This window comes from Balaenoptera physalus, assembly GCF_965194825.1.
Source record: "Balaenoptera physalus genome assembly, chromosome: X".
Lineage (NCBI taxonomy): Eukaryota > Metazoa > Chordata > Mammalia > Artiodactyla > Balaenopteridae > Balaenoptera > Balaenoptera physalus.
The window spans coordinates 11,446,301-11,461,740 of NC_138903.1; the positions used below are offsets into that span (position 1 = coordinate 11,446,301).

At 45.7% G+C, this 15,440-nt stretch overlaps 1 long non-coding RNA gene across 1 annotated transcript; it reads right to left on the bottom strand.

The window, feature by feature from the left end:
• Positions 1-210: 210 nt before the first annotated feature.
• On the bottom strand, positions 211-10,662 carry LOC309652981. Its single transcript, XR_014258940.1, has 3 exons — positions 9,515-10,662; positions 7,790-7,891; positions 211-3,221 (listed from the first exon to the last, which is right to left on the bottom strand). It is a non-coding gene; the product is annotated as an uncharacterized lncRNA (long non-coding RNA).
• Positions 10,663-15,440: the final 4,778 nt, after the last annotated feature.

The following is a 15,440-nucleotide window of genomic DNA, read 5'->3' on the forward strand; positions in this document are numbered from 1 at the left end:
CTGCTTACAAATCCCCACTTGTCAGAAGATCATTCCATTTCTGTGGGATCATGGGTGAACATCCGTCTTCTGTAACTTCTTCATGCTGACAGGGCGCCGTATTCTTAGACTGGAAGATGTCGACATGGGTCTGTAGCATCTCTTTGCTGACAGTTGTATTGTCCATTTATATATATGGGCAGAACAAGCTACAATTATTTTGATGCCCACAAAGTATAGATTATTATGAGCAGTCGTGTTAATCCTGTTCTCTCAAGGCCAGTTCTTGGAACTGTGCTAGCCATAGACTCAGTGCTGGTCAAGATGGAGCAGTTTATGTCATGGCTGCAGTCTGGTCATCACGCAGTTAGCTTTTTCCCTCTGGTGGCAGTTACAGTATCTATAAGACAACGCGGGAAGGTGCATCGGACACTGAGTCTGTGACTCTGTTGTCCTAATCATTAGCTGCTTGAGCCTGTTCTTTTGTGACTCAGAGAGGCCTGGAGACATCAGCTTTTCTATAAGCAAGAGGCAGGAGACATAAAGATCCCAACTTCTCTCACCACTGTACTTCCAACTGCGGCTGAAAAATGTCTCCTGCCATATCAGTAAACAAAGGATGTTGCAGCCATCAAGCCCGCAGCCACTGTAGCCGCCCTGACCGTGCACCCTGAGGGGATTCAGGATGGAGAAAAGCAGGCTACTGGCCCTAGATAGTTAAAGTGTGTATCAAAGGAATGATTTCAGTGAGCCCAGACTCTTGCATCTTCCCATATATAGAAAAACGCTAAATTCATTAACTTGAGCTGTCTGGTTTTCTTTTATTAACAGTCATCTTTTGATGTTCCGACTACCCGGTCTTTGTTACAAAACTCCTGTATATCCTGGCTCCCCCCTTAACCTCTTCAGAGCTATCTGAGATGCTGTCTTCCAGGCTTAAGTCCTCAGTTTGTCCGCCAAATAAAACATAACTCTCAACTTTTAGGTTGTGCTTTTTTTTTTTTCAGTCAGCACAACAATATTTCAGACATTCAACACTGGGCGTTGTGAGTCCTAACATTTTACAATTGGAAGCATCCCTGGAAAGTCACCAAGTCTCCTCATATCGACAGATTACTCAAGAGCAACCAACGTTCATCGTCACCTACAATGTACCAGGCACAGTGCCCGGCACCAGAGGTACAGTGGGAATTACGAAAGCGATCGTTCAAGTTGCTCCCCAAGAGGAGGAGACAGAGAGGGGCACGGTATCCACACTGTGAGGCCAATGCAACGTGTCCAGGAGAGCTCGGCAGCAGAGAGAAGGGGCCCTTAGCCCAATGAGGGGAAGAAAGGGTATCAGAGAAGACTTCATGGAGGAGGTGACTCCTATTTGGAAGAAAGACCGGATTAACCCCGAAAATAAGGAAGAAAAGGGTTTCCAGGCAGAGGCAACAGCAAAAGCCAGGCCCAGAGACACTTTAAACACTCTAACTGCATGCATTTCAGAATAATGAGTTAGAACGGGCACTAGACCAGAGCCCATTTGGAAAGTACGTAGTAAATTCTGTTTTGACACATGGACTTAGAGCAGCTTGCGAGACTCCAAGGGGAGAGATCCAAAAATAACTTCAGCTATGAATGTAAGAATGTGGGACTAATCAGCATATAACAGCTGAGAACCCGAGACTCACTGTAGTTACCAGCACGTTGAGGCCTGGGGCGCAGGCCTTCTCCCCAGCGGCCCAGGGACCCTGCCATCCCCTGCTGGCTCCCCTGAAGCCTGACCTCCAGGCTGCAGAGCAGAGATGTCCTGCGCATAGGTTTCACCACCTGCGCCTCTCAGGGTTCCATCTGCCTTTCTACAGAGCCAGTAGTTCGCCGTGATCACGAGGAGGCCAGTCCTTGCCTGGGGACTGGAGTAAGATGTTCTCATGACTAGCATGGACACCCAGATAACTGCCTTGTGAAAGCCGTGGGGGAAATAGGCACCACACTCCCCGGCAGACGAAGGTCAGATTGCCGGTTGACATCCAATATCTGTTCTTCCTTTCTTCCAGAATAACAAAATGCCGGTCTTTATTCTGGGCAGCCGTGAATCAAGTGAAGACTAAAAGTCCAGGTTTCTTCAGAGCTAGATATGGCCAAGTGGCTAAATTCTGGCCAGTGGCATGAGAGGAGAGACGATGTGCCTTAAAAGAGAAAGGCTGTACCCCCCGCCTTTCCGTCTCCCATGCAGGCACAGGTGACAAACAAAGGTCACAGAGCCACTGGGAGAAGGAGGCTGGATCCCTAAGGTGCAGAGCTGCTGGGAAAGAGAGAAATCAACCCTTTCAGCCACTGCTGTGTGGCTTCCTGTTACAAGTTGCTGAATCAGTGTCCCGTCTGTGGCGGACACCAGGTTTTTTTTGTTTGTTTTTTGGCCGCGCTGCGCAGCTTGTGGGATTTTAGTTCCCCGACCAGGGATTGAACCCGGGCCCTCAGCAGTGAGATCGCAGAGTCCTAACCACTGGACCGCCAGAGAATGCCCAGACACCGGTTTAAAAAGGATCCACCAGATGATCTGTGACACTATGCCGATTAAAAAGGAAAGTTTTATCTCATTTTTTTTTAACATCTTTATTGGAGTATAATTGCTTTACATTGTTGTGTTAGTTTCTGCTGTATAACAAAGTGAATCAGCTATACGTATACGTATATCCCCATATCCCCTCCCTCTTGCGTCTCCCTCCCACCCTCCCTATCCCACCCCTCTAGGTGGTCACAAAGCACCGAGCTGATCAGGTTATTATTTTAATTCCTATAGTGGAGGGGACTGGTGCCTGTGTGCTGGTGGATGAGGCTGGGTCTTGTCTTTCTGGCGGGCAGGACCGCGTCCGGTGGTGTGTATTGGGGTGTCAGTGACCTTAGTATGATTTTAGGCAGCCTCTCTGCTAATGGATGGGGTTGTGTTTTTGTCTTGCTAGTTGTTTGGCATAGGGTGTCCAGCACTGGAGCTTACTGGTCATTGAGTGGAGCTGGGTCTTAGCGTTGAGATGGAGATCTCTGGGAGAGCTTTCGCCGTTTGATATTACATGGGGCCGGGAGGTTTCTGGTGGACCAGTGTCCTGAACTCAGCTCTCCCACCTCAGAGGCTCAGGCCTGACACTCGGCCGGAGCACCAAGAGCCTGTCAGCCACGCAGCAGATTCCTGGAGTCTTTCTCTCTAAAGTGTTCAGAAGGGCTACTAAAAGAGGTGTAGGGGTGGCAGGATGCTGGGGCAGCTCGGAAAAGGGAAGAGGAAAGAAAGAAGCTTATCTCACTTTTTAAAAAAGAATGGAGGCATAACATTTATATAAATGCGTAAAATCTTAAGTGTACCATGGCTTAATGAAATTTTCCATACACATATACAGTTGTCCCGTGGTATCCATGGGGGACTGGTTCCAGGACCCCATACAGAAACCAAAATCTGTGGCTGCTCAAGTCCTTTACATAAAATGGCATGATATTTGCCTATAACTTCTGTACATTCCCACATACTTTAAATCATCTCTAGATTACTTACCTAATACAATGTAAATGCTATGTAAATGGTTATAAATACAATGTAAATGTCATATCAATAGTTGCCATTGCCCAGCAAATTCAAGTTTTGCTTTTTGGAACTTTCTGGAATTTTAAAAAAATATTTTCAATCTGCAGTTGGTTGGATTCGTGGATGTGAACCCTGTGGATATGCAGGACTGACTGCAATTATGAAACCATCATTCAGTTCAAGATGTAAAGAAGGGGGGCGGCAAACTATAGGGCGACTCAATCCAGCCCGCCACCTGCTTTTGTAGGTAAAGTTTTAGCGGAACCTAGACATGCCGATTTGTTTACGTATTCTCTGTGTCTGTTGCGCAGAGCTGAGTAGTTGACAGGGAGACTGCATGCCCGCAAAGCCCAAAATATTTACTGAAAAAGTTTGCCGACCCCTGTTAAGAGAGCATTCTGGAACACATCAGAAGACTCCTTCGTGTCCTAAAAATGAATCTTACCCATCAGATCTTGGAATTGGTGAGCAAGAATGATGATAGGAAGAGTAATATGCCAGGAAGGTTGCATTTGCCACGCAGGCTAGAAGCCTCTGTTGGTTTTCTCCCCCTCATTGGAACAATCAATGTCTAACAGTTTTAGCTTGTCAAGAAGTAGCCTGCCAATGCCTTGCAGATCTCCTATCTTTAAAATTATCTCACAAGAGTGACTAAGAATTACATTTAAATGAACAGGAGCAGAGAGGGAAACAGATTTCCTGGGCAGTTGGACTCCCTCATTTTATCTATAGCTCTGTGGTCGGATCTGAGTGTGGCTTGTTTCACGCTTTCCTTTGTTTACGTATTCAAACTTCCAGGACACGGCAAGTAAGAAGCGGGCTGAGAGTTCCTGAGTTTGCTTTGGCCCCGTTTCTTATATAATTGTCCTATTCATTTGACTTTACAGCATCCGTCGCATAATTTTTGTGCTTTCTGTACTTTCTTCACCTTCAATCTGCCTCTTGAAGTTATATGTCAGTTTTCTAAGGGGTCTGCCCTCCTGACAACACCAAGAAAGAGCCAAAGAAATCAACCCAACAGCTCAGTCGCACCCGTCCTTTCGCCTGGGCAAGAACACACACGCCCACAGTACGTCACCACTGCCCGACAACAACATGACCCAGATTAACGAGAAGCTTGGCCCTCTGTCCAGAACACTCCAAGAACATTAAACACGTTAGGATGACAAGATGGCTCCCCTGAATCAGTGGCAGGGAACAGGTGCTCTCAGAAAATCTTGGAACCGATGCTACGAATTCTAAAGCATTGTATCCTTCGCTCCACTGCATTTATCCAAATATAGACAACCAAAGGGCCACCGTAATAATAAAGAGGACATCCTGGATGCACATACCCCAGAGCACAGGCAGAACCAACGCCACACCCAACTCACAGAGAGATTGTGTTCCAAAACCTTGTGTTAATGTTTTAAGAATTCCAGAAGCACAATTCCATTGGAACAATGATTCATGGCTGATAGGCTCTGAGCCCAACTCTCCAAAGTCTATTCATCCTAGTCCCAAGCTAAGATGCTTAAGCTAAAAGAAAAGAATTCTTTTCCCAATGTCTGGGAAACTTTAGGAAACAGCCTTTCTTGGCTAACCTGAGAAGCACATGACTATGTACACCATTGCTTCAACGGGCCATCAGAGGGCAGCAGGTTGTGAGCACAGAACACAGCCAGCTTCTGCCTCTTCTCGGCCACAGCCTCAGGCCCGGGCTGACAAGTTGGGGACATGTGAGAGTTCCTGGTCACAGGCCTGAGGAGGATATACGAGGTGAAGCTGGGGCCCAGCGCATACCCCTAGTGCACTCTGGCCTGACTTCCAAATGCCAGCATCTCAGCTCTTGGCCTTTTGGCTGTCTTTGGTGGCCCAAGCCTTCCCTGCCCACAGCAGAGAAGTACCCCCGCTCCAGAAGGAGCCCTCAACAATGACCAACCTCCCAAAACCTTTAGGAGAGAGAAGTCTGAGATGCATATTCTCCACTGGCACCCCAGTTCCCCAGTGAGACTGAGCTCCTGTTGCCCACCATGGACTCTGCTGGATAAAGCTCTTTTTATTGACTTCCTTCCCTTACCTGTCTCACTTCTCCACACCTAACCCAGGGCTTCCTGCAGTTACTCCCCACCCCCAAATTACTTGCACTCCAATCCTCGTCTCAGGGTCTGCTTCTGAGGAAACCCAAACCAAGGTGGGGAGACTATGGAAGTACAGGTCCCAGGGGATGTGGGCAGAGTCCCAACTCCCGTGTCATCCACTAGTCTCTAGTCTCCACACATGAACCCACATCCCAGCCTCCCTCAGCCAGAGCCCTCCAACCCTTCAGGGCCCCTGCTATGGACTGAATGTTTGTGTGCCCCCGAAATTCATATGCTGAAATCCTAACCCCCAGGGTGATGGCATTAGGAAGTGAGGCCTTTAATGGGTGGTTAGGTTATGAGGGTGGAGCCCGCATGAATGGGATCAGTGCCCTTATAAGAAGACAGCCCAGAGAGCTCTCTCGTTCCTTTCACCGTGTGACAGCACAGTGAGAAGACAGTCATCTACGAACCAAAAAGAGGGTCCTCACCAGACACAAATTTGCCAGTGCCTTGATCTTGGACTTCCCAGCCTCCAGGACTATGAGAAATAGTGTTTTTTGTTTGAGCCACCCAGCCTATGGTATTTTTGTTAAAGCAGCCCGACTGGACTAAGCCAGCCGCTTTGCAGAGCACCAAATTGTAATAACTAAAGCCGGAAGACATTTAAGAAGTGCACTTGACTAGACGTTGTGAATAGGGTAGGGGGACTAAATAGGACCTATGTCTGCTGCTTTTTGGCAATTTCACAACACATGGAAATTGCAAATTGAATGCAGTAAGTTATTAGAGCTGCCAAGTCATGCTTACTCGGTTTTGAAACTCTTAGGGAGTTTTAATACCACTTTTTACTTTTCTCTGTCCTCCTTTCTATTTGTCTATCTGTCTCTTTCAGATGAGGAAGCCATACTATTCTTGCTACAACAGAAGTCCCGTTGCCTCCCGTAGACCTTGCTCAGATGTTCGGGGTTTGTTAGCTGTGAGGATTATTTCTGTGCACACACCGCCCCCCACCAGGTCCCCTTCCTCTAGGTAGAGCACCTCCCTTCCCTCCTGTGTCCATCCGCATCGCAGCCACTTCCCCCCACCAGTCCCAGCTCTGCCTTTACTGCTCTTGAGCACCGAGAATAGGAGACAGCATTCCCCCTCACTACAGTGGCTTCAGGGAAAGCCAAGCTCTCCAACTCCACCCTATCCATCATCTCTCACAACACTGACACACAGCTGTGTACGTGCTGGCAGCCTTCACGGAAACGTCGAAAAATGGCAACATAGAAATAGCTTCAGCTAGGATTCTACATCAGACTGTTCCCAGAGTTTAACAAAGCTGTGAGGAATAACGTCACACTTTTACCCCAAGTGCCCCCGAGCGTGGGAGGGGAAGGCAGCATGGCAGTTATGTGTGTGTGTTTGTTCTGGCACCACTGGAATGCCCGAACCCAAATCATTCCTGTGTGACCTTGGGCAAGGTAGTTGTATTCTCTGTGCCCCAGTTTTCCCATCTGTAAATCAAGGGCAGTAATAGTATCTTCCTCAGAGGGTGGCTGCGATATAAATAAGCATCAGAGTGCTTAGCGGGAGCTAAGTAATAGATCAGGCAGATAGTAATCCCTTAATGAACACTAGGAATTGTTGTTATTACAAGCCAAGATCTCGACCTTGCTTCTCTCCAAGACAGAACCCATTCTTAGTAGTTCCAGTTTCTTTAGGAAAAGCTCTCTCCTCTACTGACAGTTAGCTATGCTCACGCGAGGTCCTTTCTCTACCATGGTAACCCTCAGGACATAATAATTCACAGAAAAATTCAGAATGGAGAAGCCACAGTCTGAATTATTCTGAAAACACTGAGATCCCTGCCAGTGGAAGTGAAGAGACTCCCCCATTCCTCCTGCAGCCTTTCAGTTTCCTTTGAGTGACTCCTGCCTGATGGACGTGCATAGACGCGCACACACGTGCACGTGTGTACACGTGCGCACACACACGCCCTTCCAAAGGATAGCTGGGGATTCTTGGGGACTGGGGAGTCTCAATCCACAACGGAAATGGCAAGTTGTCTTACTTTTGTTCAGAAAGCCAGTTCTCTTTTCTCGTCCTCCTGCTTCTAGACTATTGCTAGGGGCATCTTAGTACCTAGGAAACAGAGCCTAGGATAGCACCACTTCAAACGGCAGTGCCATTTACCCTTCATTCTTACCTTTAGCTATACAAAGGCTTGGCTCAAGACTTGAAGCAGATACTTCTCTTTACCTCGGACTGGAACAAATTCTTAGGCAAGGCTCCCACCCCCTTCTAATTTCTGTAAGGCAAAGAAAAAAATATAGCAATTCATTTCTCCTTTGCTCAGAGCAAAGAGTGAAGGGTAGTTCTTCTAATAATATTCTTTCAACACTTGTTAATTGAGCATCCATAATCGGGAGGTGCTGGACACTGAATGGGAATCAAAGAACTACAAATCTGGGCTTATCTTTAAACCGATTATAATCTAGTCAGAAGAAAAATTGCTGGAGAGCAAGAGAGGGAGAAAAGGAGCGGTGCCCTATGAGTAATTGGTCCTTGGCAGCAAAGTTAAAAATATGGTTTTAGAAAGAGCTGCAGAAGTTTGGGGCAAGCCTAGCATATGTTAACAATCCATTCAGAGCCCAGAATTCATCTTAGCTGTGGTTTCCAAAAACCTCCTAATATGTTACGGATTTTCCTTTATAGGTTGTGTCAGTCAGCTTGTACCTTATAAGATCTATACTACACGCATGCACCCTAAATAGATTGTGCTGCCCCACAATTCCTACCGGGACCTGATCAACTTGTCAACTGCCATGGGCATCTGAACAAGTTTAGGGCAAGAGTTTTTAGGAAGGGCTACTAGCATTTTTAGGAAAACGTTTTGAAGTAGGAGATTGCATAGATGATGATTCTCATTTAGGACATTGCCACTGCCCGGGGACATTCATCTTTGGTTAGCAGATGATGTCAATATAAGAAAGAGAATACCAGGCAGTCCACTGGGAGAGGATGCCGACAGGAGATACTTCTCACGTGTCATCTCCACAAATTAAAGGAAGCATTCTAAATGAATGGTGGTAAATACACACCCTACTTTGATTGGCAACTTTCACCACTAAACCTATAAGTTGAAAGACATGTAAGGTAAAATTCACCCTCCTCTCAACCTTGACGGGATGAGTCACCGAAGCAATCTTCACATTTCTCCATGCAGAAAGGCAGGAGGCTTTCCAAAAAAGGTTGTGGTTTTTCTGTTTCCTTGGTTCCCTGACACATAGCCCAGCCGTGATCACAGGCAGTGACAGGCAGGAACCTATTGCCTTATTTGGGAATCCTGTAGCCCTCTTCGTAGGGGGAGTAGGGCAGACTGAGAAGTCCAGATCAAAATGACAATAACACAGAAATAAAGAGGATCAGGTAAAGGAAGCGGGCATTTTATCTAGAGTAAATATAGAAAACTGCCCGATCCAAGGAATAAATATTTTCCTACCCATTTCTTTGTAAAGGTCTAGGAAAATATGTCAAATCTTCCCTTTTCTGTAGTGATTTCTCCCATTTTCCTTCTAGCCATAATGCTGTCTGCATTTCCCAGCTGCTGCGGGGACAGCTATTCTGTTGGGGGAGAGTCTGTGAGTTACATCCACCACCAATTCTCAAGTTGCTTCTTCTCAAGTGTCCCTCGTTCTGACCCCGACATGTGCTGTGTGACATTTATTGTGGCATGCAGACAGCAGGAACAGATGGGGATTGGAGGGTAAGGGCAGGAATGCTCTGGATTTTACGGTTTCCTGTGTGCTTTCCCTTAGGTGATGGGTGGAGGGTGCACCCAACACAGATCTCAACCGCACAGCTCAGCCTCCATAGAGAAGCAGGACTTCTAGCTCATTCTGGAGCAGTGGAAGCTCTACAGAAAACATACCTTCCTCTGCTCAGGTAGTCCTCCAGCAAGGCTGCTGCCGGCCACCATGCCTTTCTGCTCTGTGTTTCTCCAAATATGAGATCACCCAGCTGAGAAAAAAAGGGGCAGTGGGAAAAGAGAAGGAGACGACAAAACAGTAATGGGCGTGTCAGCTCAAGCTGGAAATGTGTGTCCATTGTCAACCCCGAGGAACCGAGAAAAACAAACACAAGTTCAAAATTGCTTCTCAGAGGTGGCGAGTGTGTCAACGGCATAACAGAGGGAAGGGTGCCCTCTGCTGTCACCTGTGATTTTTTGTTTTTTAAACTCAAAGGAAATTTTCAAGCTGAAACAGATTGAAGAAACAGTCTGCATGTTAGAAAAAGGAAGCCAGCTTGGGGTTTCAGCTGTTTTAACCAGGTGGTGTCCTGTGTTGGGTGAGAGTGACTCAAGGGATGGCACAGGCAGCCATGAAAATTCCATCTCACCAGCTGCTGACAGGAAATCATGGCTTGGGAGGGGGCCTGTGGGCTGTATAGATCCAGGACAGTTTGCCTGGAAATAAAGCCTTTCTTGGGAGCAGGGCCCTTCTTGGGTGGCGACACATTCTGGCCAGCAGCTCCATTTATTTTCCTGTCCTTTCCCAGTAAACCAATTTGGGTTTGTTGTTAGGTTCCTCTGTTTGTCTCTCTAGGAAGGGAAAAACAAAATACAGTTCTCACATAGGCAGATGAAACTCAGTGGCTTGGCTCACAAATATTGCATGAAGATAAGAATTTAAATTACTAAATACGAGAGGACCTTCAAGATGGCAGAAGAGTAAGACGTGGAGATCACCTTCCTCCCAACACATACATCAGAAATACATCTACATGTGGAACAACTCCTACAGAACACCTACTGAACGCTGGCAGAAGACCTCAGACCTCCCAAAAGGCAAGAAACTCCCCACGTACCTGGGTAGGGCAAAAGAAAAAGGAAAAAACAGAGCCAAAAGAATAGGGATGGGATGCGCACCAGTGGGAGGGAGCTGTGAAGGAGGAAAGGTTTCCACACTAGGAAGCCCCTTCGCGGGCGGAGACTGCGGGCAGCGGAGGGGGGAAGCTTCGGAGCCACGGAGGAGAGCGCAGCCACAGGGGTGCGGAGGGCAAAGCGGAGAGATTCCCGCACAGAGGATCCGTGCCGACCAGCACTCTCCAGCCCGAGAGGCTTGTCTGCTCCCCCGCCGGGGCGGGCGGGGGCTGGGAGCTGAGGCTCGGGCTTCGGTCGGATCGCAGGGAGAGGACTGGGGTTGGTGGCGTGAACACAGCCTGAAGGGTTAGTGCACCACAGCTAGCCGGGAGGGAGTCCAGGAAAAAGTCTGGAGCTGCTGAAGAGGCAAGAGATCATTGTTTCAGGGGACGTGAGGAGAGGGGATTCAGAGCACCGCCTAAACTAGCTCCAGAGACAGGCGCGAGCCGCGGCTATCAGCGCGGACCCCAGAGACGGGCATGAGACGCTAAGGCTGCTGCTGCCGCCACCAAGAAGCCTGTGTGCAAGCCCAGGTCACTCTCCACACCGCCCCTCCCGGGAGCCTGTGCAGCCCGCCACTGCCAGGCTCCCCTGATCCGGGGACAACTTCCCCGGGAGAACGCACGGCGCGCCTCAGGCTGCTGCTACGTCACGCCGGCCTCTGACGCCGCAGGCTCGCCCCACCTCCTCCGTACCCCTCCCTCCCCCCGACCTGAGTGAGCCAGAGCCCCTGAATCAGCTGCTCCTTTAACCCCGTCCTGTCTGGGCGGGGAACAGACGCCCTCAGGCGACCTACACGCAGAGGCGGGGCCACATCCAAAGCTGAACCCTGGGAGCTGTGCGAACAAAGAAGAGAAAGGGAAATCTCTCCCAGCAGCCTCAGGAGCAGCGGATTAAATCTCCACAGTCAACTTGATGTACCCTGCATCTGTGGAATATCTGAATTGACAACGAATCATCCCAAAACTGAGGCGGTGGACTTTGGGAGCAACTGTAGACTTGGGGTTTGCTTTCTGCATCTAATTAGTTTCTGGTTTTATGTTTATCTTAGTTTAGTATTTAGAGCTTATTATCATTGGTAGATTTGTTTATTGATTTGGTTGCTCTCTTCCTTTTTTATATATATATATATTTTTTCTCTCTCTCTTTCTGTGAGTGTGTATGTGTATGCTTCTTTGTGTGATTTTGTCTGTAAAGGTTTGCTTTTACCATTTGTTCTAGGCTTCTGTCTGTCCTTTTTTTAAAATGTATTTTATTTATTTATATTTATTTATTTATTTATTGGCTGCATGGGTCTTTGTTGCTGCACGTGGGCTTTTCTCTAGTTGTGGCGAGCGGGGGCTACTCTTCGTTGTGGTGCTCGGGCTTCTCATTGCGGTGGCTTCCCTTGTTGCGGAGCACGGGCTCTAGACACGCAGGCTTCAGTAGTTGTGGCACGCGTGCTCAGTAGTCGTGGCTCACGGGCTCTAGAGCACAGGCTCAGTAGTTGTGGTGCATGGGCTTAGTTGCTCCATGGCATGTGGGATCTTCCCAGACCAGGGCTCGAACCCATGTCCCCTGCATTGGCAGGTGGATTCTTAACCACTGCGCCACCGGGGAAGCCCTGTCCTTTTCTGATTCAGTATAGTTTTTAGCGCTTGTTACTATTGGTGGATTTGTTTATTGATTAGATTGCTCTCTTCTTTTATTTTTAATTAATTTTTAATTTTTTTATTTTAATAATTAAAAAAAAATTTTTTACTTTAATAACATTATTTTATTTTATTTTATTTTATTTCTTTTTTTTTCTCCTTTTACTTCGGAGCCGTGTGGCTGACAGGGTCTTGGTGCTCCGGCCAGGTGTCAGGCCTGAGACTCTGAGGTGGGAGAGCCGAGTTCAGGACATTGGTACACTAGAGACCTCCCAGCCCCATGTAATATCAATCTGCGAGAGTTCTCCCAGAGATCTCCTTCTCAACACTAAGACCCAGCTCCACTCAATGACCAGCAAGCTCCAGTGCTGGACACCCCATGCCAAACAACTAGCAAGGCAAAAACACAACCCCACTCATGAGCAGAGAGGCTGCCTAAAATCATAAGTTCACAGACAACCCAAAACACACCACCAGATGCAGTCCTGCCCACCAGAAAGACAAGATCCAGCCTCATCCACCAGAACACAGGCACCAGTCCCCTCCACCAGGAAGCCTACACAACCCACTGAACCAACCTTAGCCACTGGGGGCAGACACCAAAAACAATGGGAACTACGAACCTGTAGCCTGCAAAAAGGAGACCCCAAACACAGCAAGTTAAGCAAAATGAGAAGACAGAGAAACACACAGCAGTTGAAGGAGCAAGGGAAAAACCCACCAAACCGAATAAATGAAGAGGAAATAGGTAGTCTACCTGATAAAGAATTCAGAGTAATGATAGTAAAGATGATCCAAAATCGTGGAAATAGAATCGAGAAAATACAAGAAACGTTTAACAAGGACCTGGAAGAACTAAAGAGCAAACAAACAGTGATGAACAACACAATAAATGAAAGTTAAAATTCTCCAGAAGGAATCAATAGTAGCATAACTGAGGCAGAAGAACGGATAAGTGACCTGGAAGGTAAAATAGTGGAAATAACTACCACAGAGCAGAATAAAGAAAAAATAATGAAAAGAATTGAGCACAGTCTTAGAGACCTCTGGGACAACATTAAACACACAAACATTCGAATTATAGGGGTCCCAGAAAAGAAGAGAAAAAAGAAAGGGACTGAGAAAATATTTGAAGAGATTATAGTTGAAAACTTCCCTAATATGGGAAAGGAAATAGTCAATCAAGTCCAGGAAGTGCAGAGAGTCCCATACAGGATAAATCCAAGGAGAAACAGGCCAAGACACATATTAATCAAACTATCAAAAATTAAATACAAAGAAAAAATATTAAAAGCAGCAAGGGAAAAGGAACAAATAACATACAAGGGAATCCCCATAAGGTTAACAGCTGATCTTTCAGCAGAAACTCTGCAAACCAGAAGGGTGTGGCAGGAAGTATTTAAAGTGATGAAAGGGAAAATCTACACCCAAGACTACTCTACCCAGCAAGGATCTCATTCAGATTCGATGGAGAAATTAAAACCTTTACAGACAAGCAAAAGCTAAGAGAATTCAGCACCATCAAACCAGCTTTACAACAAATGCTAAAAGAACTTCTCTAGGCAGGAAACGCAAGAGAAGGAAAAGACCTACAATAACAAACCCAAAACAATTAAGAAAATGGTAATAGGAACGTACATATAGATAAATGTAAATGTAAATGGATTTTAATGTACCTTAAAATGTAAATGGATTAAATATAAATGGATTAAATGCTCCAACCAAAAGACATAGACTGGCTGAATGGATACAAAAACAAGACCTGTATATACGCTGCCTACAAGAGACCCACTTCAGAACTAGGAACACATACAGACTGAAAGTGAGGGGATGATAAAAGATATTCCATGTAAATGGAAATCAAAACAAAGCTAGAGTAGCAATTTTCATATCAGACAAAATAGACTTTAAAATAAAGACTATTACAACAGACAAAGAAGGACACTACATAATGATCAAGGGATCACTCCAAGAAGATATAACAATTGTAAATATTTATGCAACCAATACATAAGGCAAATGCTAACAGCCAGAAAAGGGGAAATTGACAGCAACACAATCATAGTAGGGGACTTTAATACCCCACTTTCACCAATGGACAGATCATCCAAAATGAAAATAAATAAGGAAACACAAGCTTTAAATGACACATTAAACAAGATGGACTTAACTGATATTTTTATGACATTCCATCCAAAAGCAACAGAGTACACTTTCTTCTCAAGTGCTCATGGAACATTCGCCAGGGTAGATCATATCTTGGGTCACAAATCAAGCTTTGGTAAATTTAAGACAATTCAAATCATATCAAGTATCTTTTCTGACCACAATGCTGTAAGACTAGATATCATTTACAGGAAAAAAACTAAAAATACAAACACATGGAGGCTAAGCAATACACTACTAAATAACCAAGAGATCACTGAAGAAATCAAAGAGGAAATCAAAAAATACCTAGAAAAAAATGACAATGAAAACACGATGACACAAAACCTATGGGATGCAGCAAAAGCAGTTCAAAGAGGGAAGTTTATAGCAATACAATCCTACCTCAAGAAACAAGAAACATCTCAAATAAACAACCTAACCTTACACCTAAAGCAATTACAGAAAGAAGAACAAAAAAAACCCAAAGTTAGCAGAAGCAAACAAATCACAAAGATCAGAGCAGAAATAAATGAAAAAGAAATGAAGGAAAAGATCACAAAGGTCAATAAAACTAAAAGCTGGTTCTTTGAGAAGATAAACAGAATTGATACCCATTAGCCAGACTCATCAAGAAAAAAAGGGAGAAGACTCAAATCAATAGAATTAGAAATGAAAAAGAAGTAACAACTGACACTGCAGAAATACAAAGGATCATGAGAGATTACTACAAGCAAGTCTATGCCAATAAAATGGACAACCTGGAAGAAATGGAAAATTCTTAGAAAAGCACAACCTTCCAAGACTGAACCAGGAAGAAATAGAAAATATAAACAAACCAATCACAAGCACTGAAATTGAGACTGTGATTAAAAATCTTCCAACAAACAAAAGCCCAGGACCAGATGGCTTCACAGGCGAATTCTATCAAACCCTTAGAGAAGAGCTAACACCTATCCTTCTCAAACTCTTCCAAAATATAACAGAGGGAGGAACTCTCCCAAACTCATTCTATGAGGCCAGCATCACCCTGATACCAAAACCAGACAAAGATGTCACAAAAAAACCTACAGGCTAATATCACTGATGAGCATAGATGCGAAAATCCTCAACAAAATACTAGCAAACAGAATCCAACAACACATTAAAAGGATCATACA